Raw genomic sequence first — 20,513 nt, 5'->3', positions numbered from 1 at the left:
AGAATTGGGGAGAGGAGATCGATTTGGCTAAATCAGCTGTTGAATTTAAGAGTGACTTCTGTCTAAAAAGAAACTTATTTTGCATGCTATTTCTGGAAGTTCCTTTTCTTTATAGGAAATTTCAAGTAACTTGGACTGTATGGACTTATTTTGAGATAAGTATGAGGACTATATTTTGTGATTCAGTACTATTATGTTTTATTGTATAATATATTTTCATTTATTATATAAAAGGTTTTTTTCCCCTTCAGTGCATGTCTAAATCAGATCATTCCCCCTGTCTCCCCTGAGAGTATGGGTCACTAAGCTTATACCTGATGATGAAATTGTTGACTTTTCCCCAGGCTGCTTAGAAAGCGGTTTACCTTGTAATTGAGAGAAGTATTACAATTAAGATTTGATTATCACTGAAGTAAGTTGGAAATACCTTAATCTTAGAATTTAAAAAAAAAAATGAATCGGTTAATTCAGATCATGCAATAAAAATTTCATGGCGATCCGTATTGACAGTTTTTACTACCAGTGGCCTTGTGTTGAATAGGTGGACTCAGTTTACCTTACCAAGTGTTAATTCAGATAGTAAGTGCACTAGCAGTAGAAGCTTATCACACCAGCCAGACGACCATCTAACACTGCCAGCAGGATACCTATGAGAGAGAGCACCCAAACTTGCACAGTAGCCTCTGGATGTGGCATTCTTTTGCCTTTTAAAGTCATTTTATTCGCAAGCATGTGGTAACTTCCTTGAGTCAAATCCTGGCTAGCAGGTAACTCGAGAGAATTGTGGGAGAACTTTTTGGCCAAGCAGCGACAACAGAAAGAGATTATGAAGAACATCACCAATTTTCTACCTTCAGAAGATATGGCTGTCAGTAACAGAGATAGAACAAACTGTTACCTTCCAGTATCATGTTTCAGTGTATCCGTTACAGTGTAGCTTTAGGTTATTAAGCTACAAAAGGAACATGATATAAGTTGCAGGTCAGCTTTTGTGAGGAACAGTCGCTACATGTGCGGCCTTTTGAAGCCCCTAACCACACCTTAGTAAGTATGTAAATAGCAGTACTACATCTCCATCTCTCTTTCTTCAAACACACTGTCAACAGCTTGTCACTCACATTCTGAACTATTCAGAGAAATTTTTGCAATGACCCACTTACATTCCTAGAACTAATGCTTCGAAACTTTCATTTACACAATACAGTGACAGCTAGGTCTCCTGTAAATGTAAAGAAATACACTTGGTTTTGATTTTGGAAAATCCACTTGGGGGGGGGGGGGGGGTGAGGGGGTGAAAGAATTGAAAAATGAGTTGAATTCTTTGTATGAGGATAAATCTATGTCAAAAACTAAAGATGTTGAGTACATGAAAATTGGTATTTGGAGTCTCCTTAGGAAATAAGGAAACACGTGCTCTTTTGTTTTCGGAAAATTCACTTAAGTGGGAGTGTGAAAGGGAGTGAAAAATATTGAATTTTTTAAAATGGAGAAACTTATATCTCAAAAATTGAATGTTGCGGATGTGAAAATTGGTATTTGCAATGTCCTTTAAAAATAAATAAACATGCATTTTTGAGGGAAATGTACTTTGGGGGTGGGGGTTGAAAAAGGAGTTTAATTCTTGTTATGAGGTTACATATACCTCAAAACTGAAGATGCTACAATCGTGATAATTTGTATTTGGAAGATCCTTTATAAATAAAGAAACGCATATTTTTTGCGAACAATTCACTTTGAGGGGGGGTGGGGGAAGGAAGTGAAAAAAATTGAATTCCTTTCATGGAGAAACTTATAGCTCAAAAACTGAAAGTTACAGTCGTGAACATTTGTATCTGGAATATCCTTTAAAAATAAAGAAACACGCTTTCTTGAAGGGGAGAGGAATCAACTTAGCGGACGGGAGTGGGGTGAATAATGAGTGGAATTCTTTTCATGAGCGTATATCTCAAAAGCTGAAGAGGTTACAGGCAAGAACATTTGTATTAGAAATCTTTTTTCAAAGTAAAGAAACACGTATTCTTTTGTTTTCGGAAAATCAACTTGGGGGAAGGGGGGGGGGGGTATTGAAAATAAGTAAAGCAGGAGTTGAATTATGTTTATGAGGATACTTATATCTTAAAACTGAAGTTGTTACAGACTTGAAAGTTGATATTTTGAATTTACTTTAAATATCAAGAAACACATATTTTTGTTTTGGGAAAGTCCACTTAAGGGGAGAGAGGGGTGTAAAGAAGTGAAGAAGAAGTTGAATTCTTTTAATGAGGATACAAAGATTTCACGAACTGAAGGTGTTACAGATGTACAGAAATGTAAGCTGGTAATTGGAATCTCCTTTAAACATAATGAAACACGTACATATGTTTGTTCTCGAAAATCCATGTAAGGTGCTGAAAAGAATTGAAAAAGCAGTGAATTTTTAAAATTAGTACTGGTATATCTAGAGTATATGTCAAAAACTTAACATGTTACAGAAAAGAAACTTTGTATTTGGAAAATCCTTTAAAAGTACAGGAACATGTACCTTTTAGATCTCGGAAAAGGCACTTAATGGGGTGAAAAGAAGTATAAAAAGAGTTGAATACTTTTTTATGAGGATACTTTTATCTCAAAAAGTGAAGATGCTACAGACGTGAAAATTGGCCTTTAAAATCTCCTTTAAAAATAAACATGTGTTTTTTGTTTTTGGAAAATCCACTTATTTGGGGGTGTGGGTGAGGAAGGACTGATAAAGGGGTTGAATTATTTTTATAGGGATACTTATATCTCAAAAAATGAAGATGTCACAGATGTGGGAATAGGTATTTGGAATCTCCTTTAATAAAAAGGAAACATGTATTTACTTTTATTTTTATGTTGCATGGTCGTCTTACCCAGAAAAGGTAGCATCACAAGTGTGGTTTATAAAGTGTTTCTGGGGTTAATGAAACACAGTTTTTGGTGAATTTTTATACTTTAGGGATTTTCAGATAACGTCTTAGTACAATTCCGAGACATGATTACTTCTATCAAATTACGAAATCCATGCGAGTGAAGCAGCGGGTAACTGCTAGTCCAGTATAAAAGGCTGCACAATCTTGGTCTTCCATCATTGGAAAAGACTGGAAATATGAGGTAAACAACTGTGGACATGGCTTGACCAGCCCTAATCCCTCAAACTGACTTAACAACATCCAATAAAACTGTTCCATTTTCTTTCTAGAGGCATCAATTTCTAATATGCTTGGTATTTTGTGTCAAAATCAATAAACTTCAAGGGATGTAAAGGTCCCTATTTACCTCAATCAGTTTTCAGCCAGTTAAATGTTGCAATGTCATGAGAGTGATATTTTAAAGTTGCAGTGATGCCAAAAGGTAACTGAACAAGGAATTCACCGAGCATGTGATTGCGCGGTTTGGGTCATGTAGCTATCAGCTTGTATTTGTTAGATAGGGGTTTCGAACCTCACTGTCGGCAGCCCTGAAGATGGTTTTCCAATGGTTTCCCATTTTCACACTAGGCATATGCTGAGGCTGAACCTTAATTAAGGCCATGGTCACTTCTTTCCCACTTCTAGCTATTTTCTATCCCATCATTGCCATAAGACCTACCTGTATTGGTGTGAAGTAAGGAAAATTGTCCAAAAATAAAAAATGAAGTACCAGGAATGTCGTATATAAGGAAATTCTTCAATAAATATTCACCCCCACTGAGTGCCATGTCTTGACAGGCTTCAGTTAGTTAATTATTATTCATTTACCATAAAAGGGCCAGCCCCATGTACATTACACAGTTCATCCTAAAACTTCTACTTATTGTTTAATGTCTGGCTCCTTGGCTGAATGATCAGTGTGCTGGCCTTTGGTTCAGAGGACCCTTGATTCAATAGGGTTGGGGATTTTATCTGGGTACGCTGTAGTTAAATTCTCTAGATCAGGGACACATCACACTACAAACTGCCACAGAAACCTTCAGTAGTGAATACATCCCTCCACAATGGGTTGGCATCAGGAAAGACATTAAACCAAAAAACTGGGCTGACTTATACAAAATGCTGAACCGAGTTAACTGGAAAAAGACCAGGAATTATTATGTCAGGCTCCATGGCTAACTGGTTAGCACGTTGGCCTTTTGTCCGGGTCGATTCACAACCAGGTGAATCCTTCTGGCTCAGGGACGAGGTGTTTGTGCCATCTTCATCAAAATATATCATCCCTTAAGCAGGGCTCTACATTCACAGACGCACAGGTTGCCCAACGACGTCAACCCGTAAGACCTACACCATGCCTCACCGCAGGCCATACCCCATTATTATTCAAAGGACATGGACAAATTCCACCAATGTACTCTTTTTATTTTTTTATTTTACCATTACTAGAATTGTAATTATTTTACTATGGGCTATTTCAGTACATTGTTTTACTACAACAGTTCCAAGTAATATGAATACTTTATCCTTGTTGTCGTATTATTTTGTTAAAGGTTTTCAGTTCATTCTCTGTGAGTAGGGCCAAATGTATTTAATGGCACTGTACTGTGATTTCTTTTCTAATTACTGGAAATGTTAATTTACCTTCTTTATGCAATATGTAAGTATATCTCAATGCCCTTTTAAAAAGACATTATGATGCACCTTTGAGGGCTTTCCTAATAAGAAAACCATGACTCAGTCTTTATTCCTGCAGCCTGTATAACGTGCTTCATCACCACGCCCACTTGTTTTGATCGCTTACAATATGGCAGACGCAGCATTCAAGTGGATTCAAATATGGCTGTGCAATAGCCACTCTAGTCGTCTTTCAAGCAGGTTGGGTTGACAATCCTAATGCCGTTTTTTCAAGAGCTTCGCTATGTAACAGCGTTCAGCAATAATCATGTCAGGATGCTAGGTACTCATGAGTATGCCCAAGAGACTGCGGACAGGCAGCCTGCTTTCCCACTCTATTCGTACCAGTCAAGTGAATCGTACTCGAGTAGTCGCAGCTGAAGTCAAATTGTGTATATGCTTGCACTGTTTTTTCCTGTGTTATGTCTGCAGTGAATAAAGATAATGAATTAATCATTGCTGAGAAGAAAAAAAATGGTATTTATGTTTTAAGAAGAACAATGATGCCCGTATAAAGCATAATATATGGGAGCACCTAGATCTTGCATGCTGTATGGAAACTGGATTGTGTGTCAAGTTCAATATCAATCATTAAACAAAATATTCCTGTGCAAAGAACAATAGCAGTAATTCTGTCAGGTTAGTACTGCATTTCCTTATTTCTTTTACACAGTATCCCTCAGTCTCTCCAGAGTTGAGTGCTCTAGATCTGCAACCTCTTAAACTAAACACACACACACACACACAAAAAAAAAAAAAAAACTTAACACAAATAATAATAATAATAATAATATCATCATCATTATCAGTGCAAGACTAGGATGTGCAGATCCTAAAGAATGAATTCCCCATCGTACAACTGTGACCCAAGCTTTTTCTAAAATGTTGGAAGAGATGGGGTCAGTAGATCTGCCACATATAAGCAGGTCTTAGAAGAAGGCTGTGTTTCTTTCACAAATGACGGTTGGACAGACAAATACAACAGTTATCATTACATCACCCTTACAGCAAATTACATACATGACTAAGAACTGCAGAACAGAGTAATTTATATTTCAACATTTTCAGAAATGCCCCATACAGGAAAAACTATACATGATCAATCATTCAGCTGGTTAAAGAATCGGATATTAGTGTTGTCCTCATTACAAAAATTTCTTTTGTGACAGAAGGAGCGAACATGAAGAAAACCTTACAGGGATCTGACATATCATGACTTGTCCACTCTCTTGCCCCTATCCTGAAGCATACATCTAAATGTAATTATCAGGATATTGTGGCAAATAAGCTGTCTCCAAAGTTCTTACTAAATGTAGTTTTAGTTACCTTTTTAAAACAGAGTGGTCAATGCAAAGTCTGTTTAAAGCCGTCCATTGGGAATATGAAACTTGATGGAACACAAAACTAGGCATGTTCAAATAAGTTCTTCAAAAATGGTGTGAAATAAGACTAACTAAAAAGAAAGGGTCAATCATAGAAAATAACCAGCATTAATAAGGAGGAGAGCTCAATGATTCAGTCGAAACAAATTAAGAAAGGGATTGACAGGCTTCAGAGGGAAAAATTCGCAACTGCTAAGTATGCTGATGAAAGCCAGACTTACAAAGCACAAAAACATTGCAGAACACAGAAATTATGAGTTACTGGCACATAAAAGAACTCCTGCGGAACAAACTTCCGGCACCTCTGCGTCTCCAAAAATCGTTTAAAAATATAGTTAGTGGGACATAAAGCAAATGAATTATTCCTTATTAACATTCCTTGAGAAGCCTTTCTCGTGAACAGCCAAGATTTTCTTCTGATGATGCAGAGCAAAGTTCTCCGCGAAACGTAAAGAATTTCACTGTATTTTCTTGATACAGCATCAGCCCAAAAGCCTACATCATGTCTACAACATAATTATTATTAAATTATGAGTAAGGTTGCAGATCATGCTTTATACTTCATTCAAAAAAGGTACTTATATGTGACGCAGCCCAGGGAACCATGCCCCACGTTGCTTGGAGAAAATCTTTGGCACAGTGGAAAACGGAAGTTGGGTTAAACGACGATTTCTGGATTTTAGTGCCTTCTGTTAGTTAAAACAGAGCCTATTCAACACCTTACACTAAATTGAAATCATAAGATATTATACTTGTACAAAATTTTTCCTTCACATTTTCCAGAAATAAGTAAGAATATAGGTAAAATTTCAATAAACTTTCAATATATAACTTTACAGCTAGAGGTAAATAATTTTTAAATAAATTCAGAATTGAGTTCCTTATTGCAAAGAAAAAATGCAGAAAAATGTTGGCCTCCTAGGCCACGACATACCGTATTTACCCTCGTAATTCTCACGCTCGCATAATTTTCGCACCCCCAATTTTGATGACTAACTATTTGGAATTTTATTTTGCCAGCATAATTTTTGTCTCAAACCGTAGGCTACTCTGCAACTTAGCTCAAACGCTGAAAACAATGAAATTACCTTCTGACGTCACTGCCAGCCGTAGTCTAATATTACCGTGAGCGAAACTACATTCCAATCTCCATGTCTGGAGTTATACCTTGGCCTTCACTATGTGATAAGTAGTTCTGTTTTTAGAGTGCAGTAAGCTTGTGAATGGCTTGCGGGTAGCTACCGCAGATTCATGCTGCAATTTGTTGTGTGTAGTAGTGTGTTAAGGAACAGCATCACACATTTTTATAAAGTGCCTTTTAGCGTGCTATGTGCTGGTGTTACAATCCACCAGTTAGCATGGAGAAGTATAACAACTACACAGCCGAATATAAACTATAAGTAATAAAATAGGCCAAGGAGAATAGTAACCATGCTGCAGAGCAAAAATTTTTAATCTCGAACGCACATGTTCACTATTGGAGAAAGCAGGAAGAGGCTCTATGTAATGCTAACAAAAGTACACAATCCTTCAGAGGTCCAAGGCATGGAAAATATCCTGAGATAGATAATGAACTCTTAATGTACATCAACGACTTAAGAAGTAATGGAAATGAGGCATCGAAATGCTTCAGTTTCACGCATGTGAAATTGCAGCACTGAGAAATATACCCACAGCAGATTTCAAAGCAAGCCATGGCTGGGTACACAGATGGATGAAATGAAATAATACTGTACTAGGAAGGAGAACATCTCTGCATCAAAAGCTGCCTAGTGATCACACGGAGAAAGTTATTGAATTTCATCGCTACTTAATTAGACTGCAAGAACAAAATTTGTATTAATCGTCACAAATTGGCAATGCAGATCAAACGCCGGTGTATTTTGAAATGACAAGGAATACAACGTTGCAAGAGAAAGGAACTTTAGGTGTATGAAATAAAGGCATCAGGCGCAGAGTAAAACAACGATGTGCCGTCATGCTTGCAATTACTGCAGATGGAGAAAACTTCCACAATGCCAAAATGTCATTTTCCACATGGGATACATGTACGCATGCAAGAAAAGGGCTGGATGGACAGCAATCTAATGAAAGACTGGGTAAAAACTGTCTGGAAAAGTTGCCCTGGTGCTCTACTTCGTCTACCATCAATGTTAGTAGTTGACAGCTTTAGGGGATATCTCATTTAAGAAGCCATGGACTCCCTTCTCAAAGGTAGAAAAGACATGGTAATTCCAGGTGCACTGACATCTGTTCTACAACCTCTAGTCCTGGTTTCTCCAACTCTGTGTTAAATTTTACTTAACAAATGTTATTAATTTAACACTTCGGTAAAAAGTGCTCTGTTTCACGAACACATTTCCAACATTTGTTATGAAACAATTGTTAAAGACATTTCCATGAGATTTCTGAACGCGTTTGGCAGTGAGCGTCTTTTGTTTCTTTACATAAAATGCTCCTCGCGGTATGTTGGAATAGTATTTTGTCACACATGGTAGATATTATTATAGGTTATGGTTAGCAGAGACTGCTAAGACGTGACCGTAGTGTAGTAAGAGGCAACAAAAGTGTTATTATATTGAATGTGGGACAAATTCTGTTATAAAATTTAATATGAAAGTATGCGAGTATGATTGAAAATGAAAGAATGGACTGCTATATCACAACATTCAATATTATTCTTATGCAAGTGCAATCTAAGGCTACTACATCACCGGGTAAATGTGATAATTGATATGTATTGAGTGATTTTCGGGCAGTCATTTACTGTGGGGAAAATAATGTAAAGCCTTGTTAATGCTGCAATGGCAGCAGGAATTCCTTGCAGAATTCTACACACTCTTGTTTCAAACTCATGAAAAGTATCTCAAGCATTTCAACAAGCTTCAATGTACCCGAGTATCTGTGTGGGGGGTGGGCACCCAACTCATATATAGGCCTAAGGGTTTAGGTCAATACGCTTTCGTTTTGGAAAAAATTGAGGTCAAATGTCATGACACAGGATCTGCTTCGGACAACGTGGAGGTGATAGAACAGTAAAAGGCAAACAAATTTTACTTAAATGTGTCAGGTCTGCAACCTAATAATTTCTGAACAATTGATGAATCCCCGATTCCAATACAACGCATATATACTTGGAGTTACATCACAGTCAAACCAAATGGTAGCCTGGTGGTCACTGTACTTGTCTGTGAACCTCGTAGACGTGAGTTCGAGTCTCGTCGCAGCTATAATTCTTGTACAAAATAAATTAATATTTGGGGGAACATGAAGATAAAAATGGGAACAAAATATTACGCAAAATGCAGTACACTTAATTTCCTACCTGTAATTAATATAGGCCTAAACGTTCTCACAGTTACTACTGGATGTCTCTCTCTCTGTACATAATTATTAATTTGAGGTAGAAAATAAAGTTCAGTGCAGTTTGCCTAATATTTTTATTTGCATTTTTACCTTTATGTTCCCTCAAAAATAATTTAATGTGTATTAAAAATACTGGCACGGCGGGACTCTAATTCATGTTGTCGCAGTTCGTAGAAAAGTTCAGTAACCACTCGGCCACCGCTACGCTTGACTGAGTTGTAATTCTTCAAGTACATACGCGTTGCATTGGAATCTGTGGATTCATAAATTTCTTGGAAATTATTAGGTTGCGGACTTGACACCTGACATGTTTAAGTAAAAGGCGTTCACCTTTTAGTGTTCTATCACCTTCACTTGGTCCGAAGCGGATCCTGCCTCACGACATTTGTCCTCAATTTTTTCGAAAACGAAAGTGTATTGACCTAAACCCTTATACACAAGTTAGTATGGAGTGTCCCCCCAACACGTGCATTAATTAGCTTGTTAAAATCAATTGGTCGCAGGGTCTGACCTCTCCTTATAAAAAACTATAAGCTACTGTTGCACTGGAGACAATGATAAGTTTCAATCTGTTGGAAACCCTAACCTATTTTCAATTTCTTCTAGTACCTTGTTCATTATGACTTTGATAATTAGATATCTTTATAGAAATCTTTCTTCTGACAACTCTAAAAAGTCGTTTTTTCCATAGTGTGGGTCGTCCTTTCCCTTCTTCAGTTTATAAATAGTCTCCATACAGCAGTGAAGCTTCAAACTTATGTCTTCTACATGCCTCCATTTTGAAATTTTAGCAGCTGTTAAGAGGTTTAACACAGGGCTGCTACCATGTTAATTTAAGATGACCATTTTGTTAAATTATGTGTTAAGTCTCCTTAACAGCAGTGTTAACACTTAACATTCGTTGAAGAAACTGGGCCCTAGATGTGTCAATTAACAAACCTTTTAAGGATCATATCTGGCATTTTATATGGAATGGATGGCAGCAGGTAAGCCCACATTCACTCCAGGTGGCAATATTGGGCATCCTTCTGTAGAATTAATGTGCCAGTGGGTAACAGGACGCTGGAATTTAATTCCATGTGAAATGCTTACAAAGAACTTCAGGACAACGGGAATATCCAACTCGCTGGATGGTCTGAAAGATGACAAACTCATGGAATGACAGGGAATCACACTCCTCTGAATGTGACGACTCCTCATCGGCTGAGAGCAACGGTGAAATGTCGAAGTGTACCAGTAAGTTTGATCAACACTCTTTTTATTACCGGCATGTGACTTACATTTTGTTACAGCTAATGCATGTACCACCATATTACCTACTTTTATCATTACAGATTTGTAGGTTGCTCCGTAGCAGTGTACAACAGTGCAAAGCAAACCACACTAATTTTTTTGCCTAGTCACCTACATGAAGCAAGTGTTAAAAAGCTGTAGACCTGCCTGTAAACTAACGTCATATAATTTTTTTTGCTAGTGGCTTTACGTCGCACCGACGTAGGAAAGGCCTAGGAGTTGGAAGGAAGCTGCCGTGGCCTTAATTACGGTTGCCTGGTGTGAAAATGGGAAACCACGGAAAACCATCTTCAGGGCTGCTGACAGTGGGATTCGAACCCACTATCTCCCGGATGCAAGTTCACAGCCGCGCGACCCTAACCGCATGGCCAACTTGCCCGGTAGTCATATAAATTTGAGAACCTGACTGTAGATATTTCCTTTGTATGCGGTATCATATTGCAGTGATGGAAAACGGACAGCCTACCATAAATACGTACAAACGGCATGCAATGTTGTTTGTCTAATCTGTCACTGTTCATACAAATTATTAATACAACTTCCCCCATGAGGAGGCTGCCACAAGGACAAACTATGTCTACTACACAGTATTTTGTCTTCTAAGTTACTGGCGAGTTTGCTAGTGTGCCAGATAGAAATAACCATCACAAGGCTCAGGAATAAATTTGGAATGAATTTGAAATGTGGCATGATGTATGGTTCTTCAAATGTTATATAGATGATTGCGGAGTATGGTTACTGAACCTCGTGCAGTGATAGCAATGTTGTGAAGTCGTGTCCGGTCGAGACCTGTACAAGAGTCCATGGACAGAAATATTGTCTAGGTGATATAAGTCTTTATAGTAGTTCATGGTTGGCTGGTAAATTGACTTCTTCTCGGCGTCCACCACTTCGGCCTGATCAACATGCGACTCGAAGCGTACTGTGGGATCTAAGATTAGTCCTTACTTGCTAGCTGGTTGAAAGGCTATCATGTCAATATGCCTGTCGCTCCCACTGGTAGCTATGCCAGAAACCTCTTCGTGCACCGTGATCCCTCAGCGAGGTCGCGATCACGTGTCGTATTGTATGATGGCGGGAATTTCTCAATACCTCTCCGTGAGGACAGGCACCCAGGACATGGGCAAGAGTTTTGTGCTCTCTATGGCAACGTGGACAGAGGGTGTTGTCCTGGGACCTTCCCGGCACGGAGCGAACGGCCCACACATTTGCTGTCGTCTTGATGGCCTCTCTCCATTCCGCACAGGATAAGCCTCGGTGATCTCTTATCCATTTGTTCCCTGGCATGTATTCCTGGAAGAGTCCAACGACCTTTCCTTTGTGCGGCAGCTTTGTCCATGACTGAACTTCTCTGTCTCGTAGTATCTGTCGGACCTTCCTTACATTGGGAAGATGGCTGCTTTTGGACATAACTTGATCATTCAATTCTATGCCTAGATCTTGCAAACAAATTGCACGTTCTTGACCCAAGTTCCTAGTTGCATTAATGTAGCCGTTATTTGCAAGCGTTAATTTATTACACATGTTAACATGCTGTAGTTTGGCTTCCCAAGTGACACAAAACAAACAGAGGCCTTTATACTTCCTTTCGGTGTACACCATGTGATCCGGAACGTCTGCTGGTAGTTGTAATAATTATTTAGTTCCACCCTTTTAATATTTTATCAGCATCTGATAGAAAAGTTGTCATCCTTTAGTCATGGCACTCGGCAATCTACAAGTCTTTACAAATATTTAAAAAATGGAAGAGGCCTCACCGAAGTCGAGAAATGGCTATTAGTTTAAAAGAAGTACTCTAGAAAAACATTCCGTGCTAAAGTTTGCAGACCTGCAGAAAACTATCATGGTTCTTATATGGGTAGCACTGTTTAGGAAGGAGAAAATTGTGCAATAATGATGCAAAACGATACAGTACCTTAAGTGGCAAAGAGGAGAGTTCCTTCTTTTGTGCTTGCCATGTATCCAACACATGTATTCTTACTTATATAGAAAAACTAAAAAGAAGACTATGTCAGTCTGAGAAATTAGACCACATTGTGTGTTGCAATTGGCCGGAGAACAGTTGGCTATTATCTCCATTGGAGCTTGCAACATATGTGGTCCTGGGCTGCCGCATTCTGGGAAAATCTTCTTATTCTTCTTTCCTTCCTGGGACCTCTGAACATTAGTTCCTAATTAGCGTCTACCTCCAAGATCTTTTGCTACCATGTTTTTCCTTCATTCCCACCTAGATATACCTGCTCCCTTCACAAAGCTGCAGGTTGTTCTTATTGGGTCTTCTTGGATTTTTTTCCTCTCTCTTCACCTGGTAGTCCTAGAGTGGAGAGTCTGATTCTACCCAGTGCCTCACATTCGAAAAGTATGTGTTCAGCTGATTCCTCTGCTTCACTGCATTTTGTACATATGTTGTCTCTTATTACTCCAATTCAATTTTTTCCAGATGGCAGTGTCGTGTCAACAGTCCTACTACCCATCTTATATTTTCTCTGCTGAGTTTCAACAGTTTTTAAGTATGCTTCTTGTTTGGTCCTTTTATCCGTTCCTTTGCAAGCCTGCATCCTGGAGTATTTTTCCAGTTGTCCACTTGTTTCTTTTGTACTCATTTTCCTATGTAGTATCAGGCTTGACCATAGGAAATCCTGCATACAGGTTCTGGGCCTACAAAATGTGTTCCTCCCCTTTATCTGCCTTTTCATTTCCTTCTATACCTGGATGCCCTGGTACCCATATTATTTTGACAATGTTGCACTATGAGAGCTTCAGGAGAAGTGAGAGGCAATACCAGACAATTTTGGATATTATCCGGACTGCCTCTAGTGCCTTAATGGCAGCTTGGCTGTCCATAAAAATGAAAACGTTCTTAAAGTTCATTTTCAGATTTTCTTCAAGACATGTTGTGATAGCTATAATGTCAGCTTGAGACTGTAGTATGTCTGCCCTGTATCTTCTTTTTCTGTATTCCATTTGTTGATATCCCAGTCTTCATTTTTTATTATCTGGGTCTCAAACGGTTTTTCAAAGTTGTACTTGGGTATCATATGATCAGAAGGCATGTGTAGAACTTCCTCTGTAAATTTTACAGTGTCCTGGATTGGGTCTTTGTGCATTCCAGTACTCTGATTGTGCCAATCTATATGAACTCATTCTAGCCTATCCTTTTATGAACTTGCATAGTGATGGGAGGTCTAGTAAAGTATTCAAGGCTTTTGTCGGTGTAGTTCTCATAGCCCCAGTTATGGCTATGCATGCCATTCTCTGTAGGCTATCCAATCTACTGCTGACTTTACCCTGACTTACTTTCTGCCACCAGATGATTGCAGCATAGGCCATCAACGGTCTAATGGTCATTGTGTATATCCACATTACCACTGATGGTCTTAGGCCCCATGTCTTCCCAATGGCTCTTTTACATGCATACAGCAAGTTCTTGGCCCGGGTTATGTTCCTTTCTATATGTGGATTCCAGGTTAGATTTTTATCTAACACTACACCTAGGTGCAGTGCCTGTTCTTCCATATATATATATATATATCTTGCCCAAAGAGCTTCAGTGATCTCCTTCCCTGTAATTTTCTCCTTCTTGTAAAAGGGACCAGAGTTATCTTGTTTGGATTGACTGATAGTTGTTCTTCCCGACACCAGTTCTCCACATGGTTGAGTGATCTTTGCATGAGATCCTGGATAACACCACCGTAGCTCGTACCACAATCACTAGGTCATCTGCATATCCTTGTGTAGGCTATAGAAACCCTGTTCGTTGAGCATAGCTATGATTTTGTTCATCACGAGGTTCCACAGCAGAGGCGAAAGAACTCCTCCCGGGCACAGTCTCAGGTGGTCCTAACCGTCAGCGTTTCTTCAAACAGGGTTGCTTTTATCTTCCTTCCGTCTAACATGGATTTAATCCATTTGACGACGGTTTTACTCACCTTGCTCTTTTCCAATGCTTTGATCATAGGGTCATAGGTTGTACTGCTGAAAGCTCCTTCTATATCTATAAAATGCCACCAGTGTAATTTCTTTATATTCTAGGCTTTCCTCTAGTTTACAAACCAACTGATGTAGTGCTACTTCAGTAGATCTGCCAGGTCTATATGCAAACTGATTTTCATGTAACGATGAATTCAGTTGCACCGTTCTTCTGATATATTTATCCAGAAATTCCTCCATTGCTTTCAGCATGTAGGAGGTTAAACATAATGGTCTGTTAGCTTTGGCTTGGGCATAATTTGCACTTCCAGGCTTCGGTATGAATACCGCTTTAGCTTCAGACCATAATTTCGGCACATACCCTAAAGCTAAACTATCTCTGAAAAGGGTCATCAGGGCATTGGCGAGTATCTCCCGTCCTTCCTGTAGGAGTATCGGAAGTATCTCACCTGGCCCCAGAGCCTTTATAGGGTGAACCGTGTCGATTGCCCATTTTACATGGTTGTGTTTTATTATTCTGTTGGCACAGTTCCAGTCTGCTCTTCGAGCTCTGGTCTCTGTTCCAACCGTTTCTCTTCTGTCATCTCCTCAGCCTCAGGAAAATGACACGCCATTAGCATCCCTAGCGTGTCCTTCCTCGCCTGAGTAAGCCTCCCATCTGGTTTCTCAAGTGTCCCCACCTGATTTATATGGGTTGCTTTAAGAACCTTCTAGAGCCTTGCTGTTTCAGTGTGTGATTCCACTTTCTCACAGAACAGTCTCCAAGATATTCTTTTTGCTTTCCGTATCTCTAGGTTATACTCACTGAGTTTCCTATGATATACGTCCTTCTGGGAAAATAATGAAACCACAAAGACTGAAAGTGGTGTGGTGTGTGCCAGATGCAAGTGCTGTATCCATGATGTTCTTGCCCCAAGGCAATGGTCCTATTACTAGCCATTTTTAAAATTTTTAATTTAATTTTTAAGACACAGATAGGTCTTACGATGGGATAGGAATGGACTAGGAGTGGGAAGGAAGCAACCGTGGCCTTAATTATTTGCAAGTTGCTTTACATCGCACCGACACAGTTAGGTCTTATGGCGATGATGGGACAGGAAAGGGCTAGAAGTAGGAAGGAAGCAACCGTGGCCTTATTTAAGGTACATCCCCAGCATTTGCCTGGTGTGAAAATGGGAAACCAAGGAATACCATCTTCAGGGTGGCCTTAATTAAGGTACAGCCCTAATATTTGCCTGGTGTGAAATTGGGAAACCAGGGAAAAACACATTCAGAACTGCCCACAGTGGGGTTTGAACTCGTTATCTCCCAAACGCAAGATAGGTATGTGACCCAAACCGCACAACTTGGGCCGATGACCTTAGATGTTAGGCCCCTTTAAATACCAAACATCATCATCAAACCGCACAGCAACTTGGCCAGTGACTGACCACTGGTTTTGTCACTAGCCAATAATCTGAACAAGCCATGCAAATGGTACAGTCACCAGCCACACCTAAGTTGGCAGCCTTGTGTAGCATGTTATGACATCATGCAAACCATCCCATGTTGAACCCTAACCTCCCTTTTGCACTCACCATTAAGTTTTTCCTTTTGAATTAGTCAAGAATGGGCACCTGAGCTGAGGCTCTTAATGGTGCAATACAAGAATTAAATATTGACAGAGTTTACTAAATACCTATTTATAATACAATAATACCTTATTTCTAAATATGTTACAGTCTAGAGAATAGGAAACCCTTACAAATATATATGACCACTGAACATTACTTGGTTTGTAAGATTTACTGCTCATTTTCTTTTGCCCATTGATTATTTATTTTTTGTTTTAATTTTGAAACTGTTGTTGCCTGTTGTATACGTTTTACACTTTAATACCGGTACCTCTTTCTAACATGTTGGTAGCTCCCTCTCAGTAACGTGACCTTGTTGGCTGAAAGGTCAGCGTATTGGCCTTCGGTTCAGAGGGTCCCGGGTTCGATTCCCGGCCGGGAATTAACCTTAATTGGTTAACTCCAATGGCTCAGGGGCTGGGTGTGTGTGATGTATTCAGCATTAGAAATAATCCTAGGTAGGGCCCTCATCTTCACAGACATGCAGGTCGCCTAATAGGCTGTCTACGAGAAAAAGACCCACACCAGGCCTCTCCGGAGGCCATACGCCATTATTATTATAGTAACGTGACATTAGCTATGGGGAGGCACTTCCTCCCTTTCCCTTTCATGGAAACCTTTCCAATACTGCCAGCAAATATGAGCATTTTACAAAGACAATTTTTAACTTACTACATTCATTAAATTGTAATGTAGTTAGGAATTTTCAAAATCAGATTCCAAAATCACTGTTTGGAGATATGATCTTCACAAAATAATAATAATAACAACAATAATAAAGTTGCATTAACTAAATTAAAACGTAAGTTAAAATGTTGAAAAATCATTACTTCTCGCAGCCCAGTACTCGCTACATTCCGCTGCGCACGGAACGACTGTCGTTTGTTTACACGCTCGCGGCCTTCTCGGGAAGGATGTTGTGAAACAGTGCTCAGAGCTGCCAACCTCTGTACTGAGGAACTAACGAGTGAGGTGCTTCGATAGCTGGTGGTGGTGATTATTGTTACACGAGTGGTCTGGACTGGTTCTTGCCGTGCGGACGGTTAGGACAGGATCTGGACAAGACCCTTGGTCTCGATGGTTAGAAACCGCGAAGCGGCCCTAGGCCCCTAGTTTCGTGAGGAAACACGATTGGTCTGGACAGTTAGGATTCTTGCCGTGGACAAGACTATTGGTCTGGACAGTTAGGATTCTTGCCGAGGACAATACGATTGGTCTGGACAGTTAGGATTCTTGCCGTGGACAAGACCATTGGTCTGGACGGTTAGAAGCCGCGAAGCGGCGCTAGGCCCCTAGTTTTGTGTGGAAACACAATTGGGCTGGACGGAAGATGATTGGTCTGGACGGTTAGGATTCTTGCCGTGGACAAGACCATTGGTCTGGACGGTTAGAAGTCGCGAAGCAGCCCTAGGCTTCTAGTTTCATGTGGAAACACGATTGGTCTGGACTGGCTCTTGCCGTGCGGATGGTTAGGATAGGATCTGGATAAGACCATTGGTTTGGACGGTTACAAGCCGCATTGTTATTTTACATGGTGTTTTTTGTTTGTGCTTTTATTCAGCCGGGGTTGGTAATGCAATGTATTTATCAGCATTGATGGCAATGACGTCACATTCCCTTCACATTGACTAATGAGAATGCAAGAAACTACTTTAGTCATCGACGAAGGCAGCTGCTGCTCTTTATTAGGTTATAAAAGTAAATGCACTTCTGGGAGCAGGTTGGTGGGTTCCTAGACATCGCAATGAACACATCTCTCCTCTAAAAGGAATTCCATGTAAGATTTGCATTATTTTCACTTCCTTATAATGTTATAAACGTTGGGCTGTGGGATGTAAAGTTATACCTGTTGAAAACTCTTATTTTGTAAAGAGATCAGATTTCAAAGTCAATCATATAATTTTCACAAAATAATAAAAATGCTATTTATTTTTAGTGTCGCTTCACTAAGTTACTTCAGATTTTAAGAAATGCTGGAATGTCAAAATTTTGTCCCGTGGAGGCATGGTATGTGCAGGTATACTTTTATTTCATACAACTTTCTGAATGAGCAGGTAATATTTTCTCTCACTCATTAAACTTTGTTACACAAATGCTTAAAATATTCCCTTTCAATTTCATAAAATCCTATACTTTAAGAGAGAGTCACATACAGACTATACTATTCTTCATTAATGAGCTAGACCTATGTTCAAGGATACAGATTTAACACTATCACACTAGAAACCGAACCTACAGAGAAAAGATCTGAAAAGGCACTACAGTCCAGTAAAACAGGATGAAAGAATTTAAATCATGATAGCAAATCTAAAAAGAGAGTATAGCTCAAGGTGCAAGAATTCCAATCATGAATTCTTGCTAGAGCATTATAAATATAGTAACGTAGAAACTACACATTATTGTTTGGAAAGCATAATGAATAAAAATATGAATTAACCATATGTGTACAATAAAAATATGGCAATAAAGAAAAACGTCTGGATCAAATCCGGAATAACTTATCTGAGATCTAAATAGACTCACGATCTGTTAAACAATATTCGCCGTAATTATATAATTTTACCAAGTGAATTATAAGCAAGACAAGAGGAAACTAGTAGGAAATAAGACAGCAAATTAGATGAAGTCGTGAACTGCGCACTTACACACCTGAGGTACAAGGAAAACTTACCACGGTCAATAATGTTGGTTAAAGAGATTCCATATCGGCTCTTCTCTTCGCATAACACCCCAAGCAAGCACATATTCCAACAATGCCTATCACAAGACCAATAAGCAACGCCAAAACATCGCCGAAATCGAAACCACTGGACGCAAAGGCACTATGTATGATCGCGAGGAATACGAAACAGGTACATCTGAACATTATACTTCGACTAAATAATCCAAAACTACACTCAACAGAAAAGCAAACAATTTGCTTCAAAATTATTCAAACTGCACCAAACAACAATGTCAACTTGTATAGACAAAGAATTCAAATGAAATGCAAACACAATAAGATGTCACAAGCACATAAACAAACACTTTCGACCACGGAGTTTTTCGATTTCACCAGAGAAAATCGTAACGATCAAGGAATGTTCACATGCTACTTCTTCTTCTTCTTCTTCTTCTACTTCTCCTCCCTCTTCCCTTGAAGATGCTTTCTGCTTCTTCTTGATATTTGGTTGGGCTTGGTATTTAACTAACACCCAGTTCCAATACTTTAAAGGTGTTTAATGAGCTTGTACTTTATAACAAATACAGTAGAGATAATACCGCGTATACACTTACGGATTTCGCCTTGCTAAAATGGGACACAATACGACGGTGGCGCTCCTTGTGACTTGACCTGAACAAATCGCGCTAAATTCAAATATCAATGGAAATGTATATACGGAAATAGATAAATAAATTACGTCTAGAAAGAAAGTGTTATTGAGATATTAACTTCGAAGTTGCTAAATCAATTCTGGATAAATGAATGAAGAATTATTTAAAAGGTTATTAATCAAAGACTGAAATTAGACATATAAACAAGAAGTGAAATGGACTGGTGTGAAATGGCTTGATCTTTCATTTATGCATTACTTTTTTAGCTTTAGCATTCCTGCCTGAACTCTTACGGTTGGATTTGTCTTTTTTCTCATTTAAAAACATTGTATCATCACATCAAGACACTTGTCAATAAAAATATCGGCACATTCCTTACACATATGATGCAATGAATTAACATATAATAGCTGCACAATTTTCCTCTTAACATGAAGCCTACTAACAGAAAGATATTCCTTACACATATGATGCAATGAACTAACATTTAATAATAATAATGTTTTTGTTTTACGTCCCACTAACTACTCTTTTACGGTTTTCGGAGACGCCGAGGTGCAGGAATTTAGTCCCGCAGGAGTTCTTTTACGTGCCAATAAATCTACCGACATGAGGCTGACGTATCTGAGCACCTTCAAATACCACCGGACTGAGCCAGGATCGAACCTGCCAAGTTGGGGTCAGAAGGCCAGCGCCTTAACCGTCTGAGCCACTCAGTCCGGCGAATTAACATTTAATAGCTGGACAATTTTCCTCCTAACATGAATCCTACTAACAGAAAGATAATCTATAAAATCCCGGCTGTAATCTGAGAAGAGGGATAAAGAAAGAGTAGTATCAAAATGTTGTCGATAGTGATGCTTTAAGGAACATTTACGTACAATAAGAGCAAAAATGTAACATACCCTTGGCTGTATTGTCGACGATTTCTAACGTCCCTGGCCTGGAAATGATCTGAAGAGATCTTATAATTCTTATACAAGCGTAACGTCCCTTCTTTCTTGTACACCTTATCCAAATCACTTCTGTGA

The 20,513-nt window shown here is 39.1% G+C and overlaps 1 long non-coding RNA gene across 1 annotated transcript in view; it reads right to left on the bottom strand.

The window, feature by feature from the left end:
• Nucleotides 1-19,266, bottom strand: part of LOC136862996 (uncharacterized) — a 69,816-nt gene extending 50,550 nt beyond the window's left edge. The window contains exon 1 of the long non-coding RNA XR_010859109.2: nucleotides 18,839-19,266. This is a non-coding gene — a long non-coding RNA (uncharacterized lncRNA). The remainder of the gene's footprint in view (nucleotides 1-18,838) is intronic.
• Between the last annotated feature and the right edge of the window lie 1,247 nt (nucleotides 19,267-20,513).

This window comes from Anabrus simplex, chromosome 2 (assembly GCF_040414725.1).
Source record: "Anabrus simplex isolate iqAnaSimp1 chromosome 2, ASM4041472v1, whole genome shotgun sequence".
Lineage (NCBI taxonomy): Eukaryota > Metazoa > Arthropoda > Insecta > Orthoptera > Tettigoniidae > Anabrus > Anabrus simplex.
This window is presented reverse-complemented; position numbering and strand designations above follow the sequence as displayed.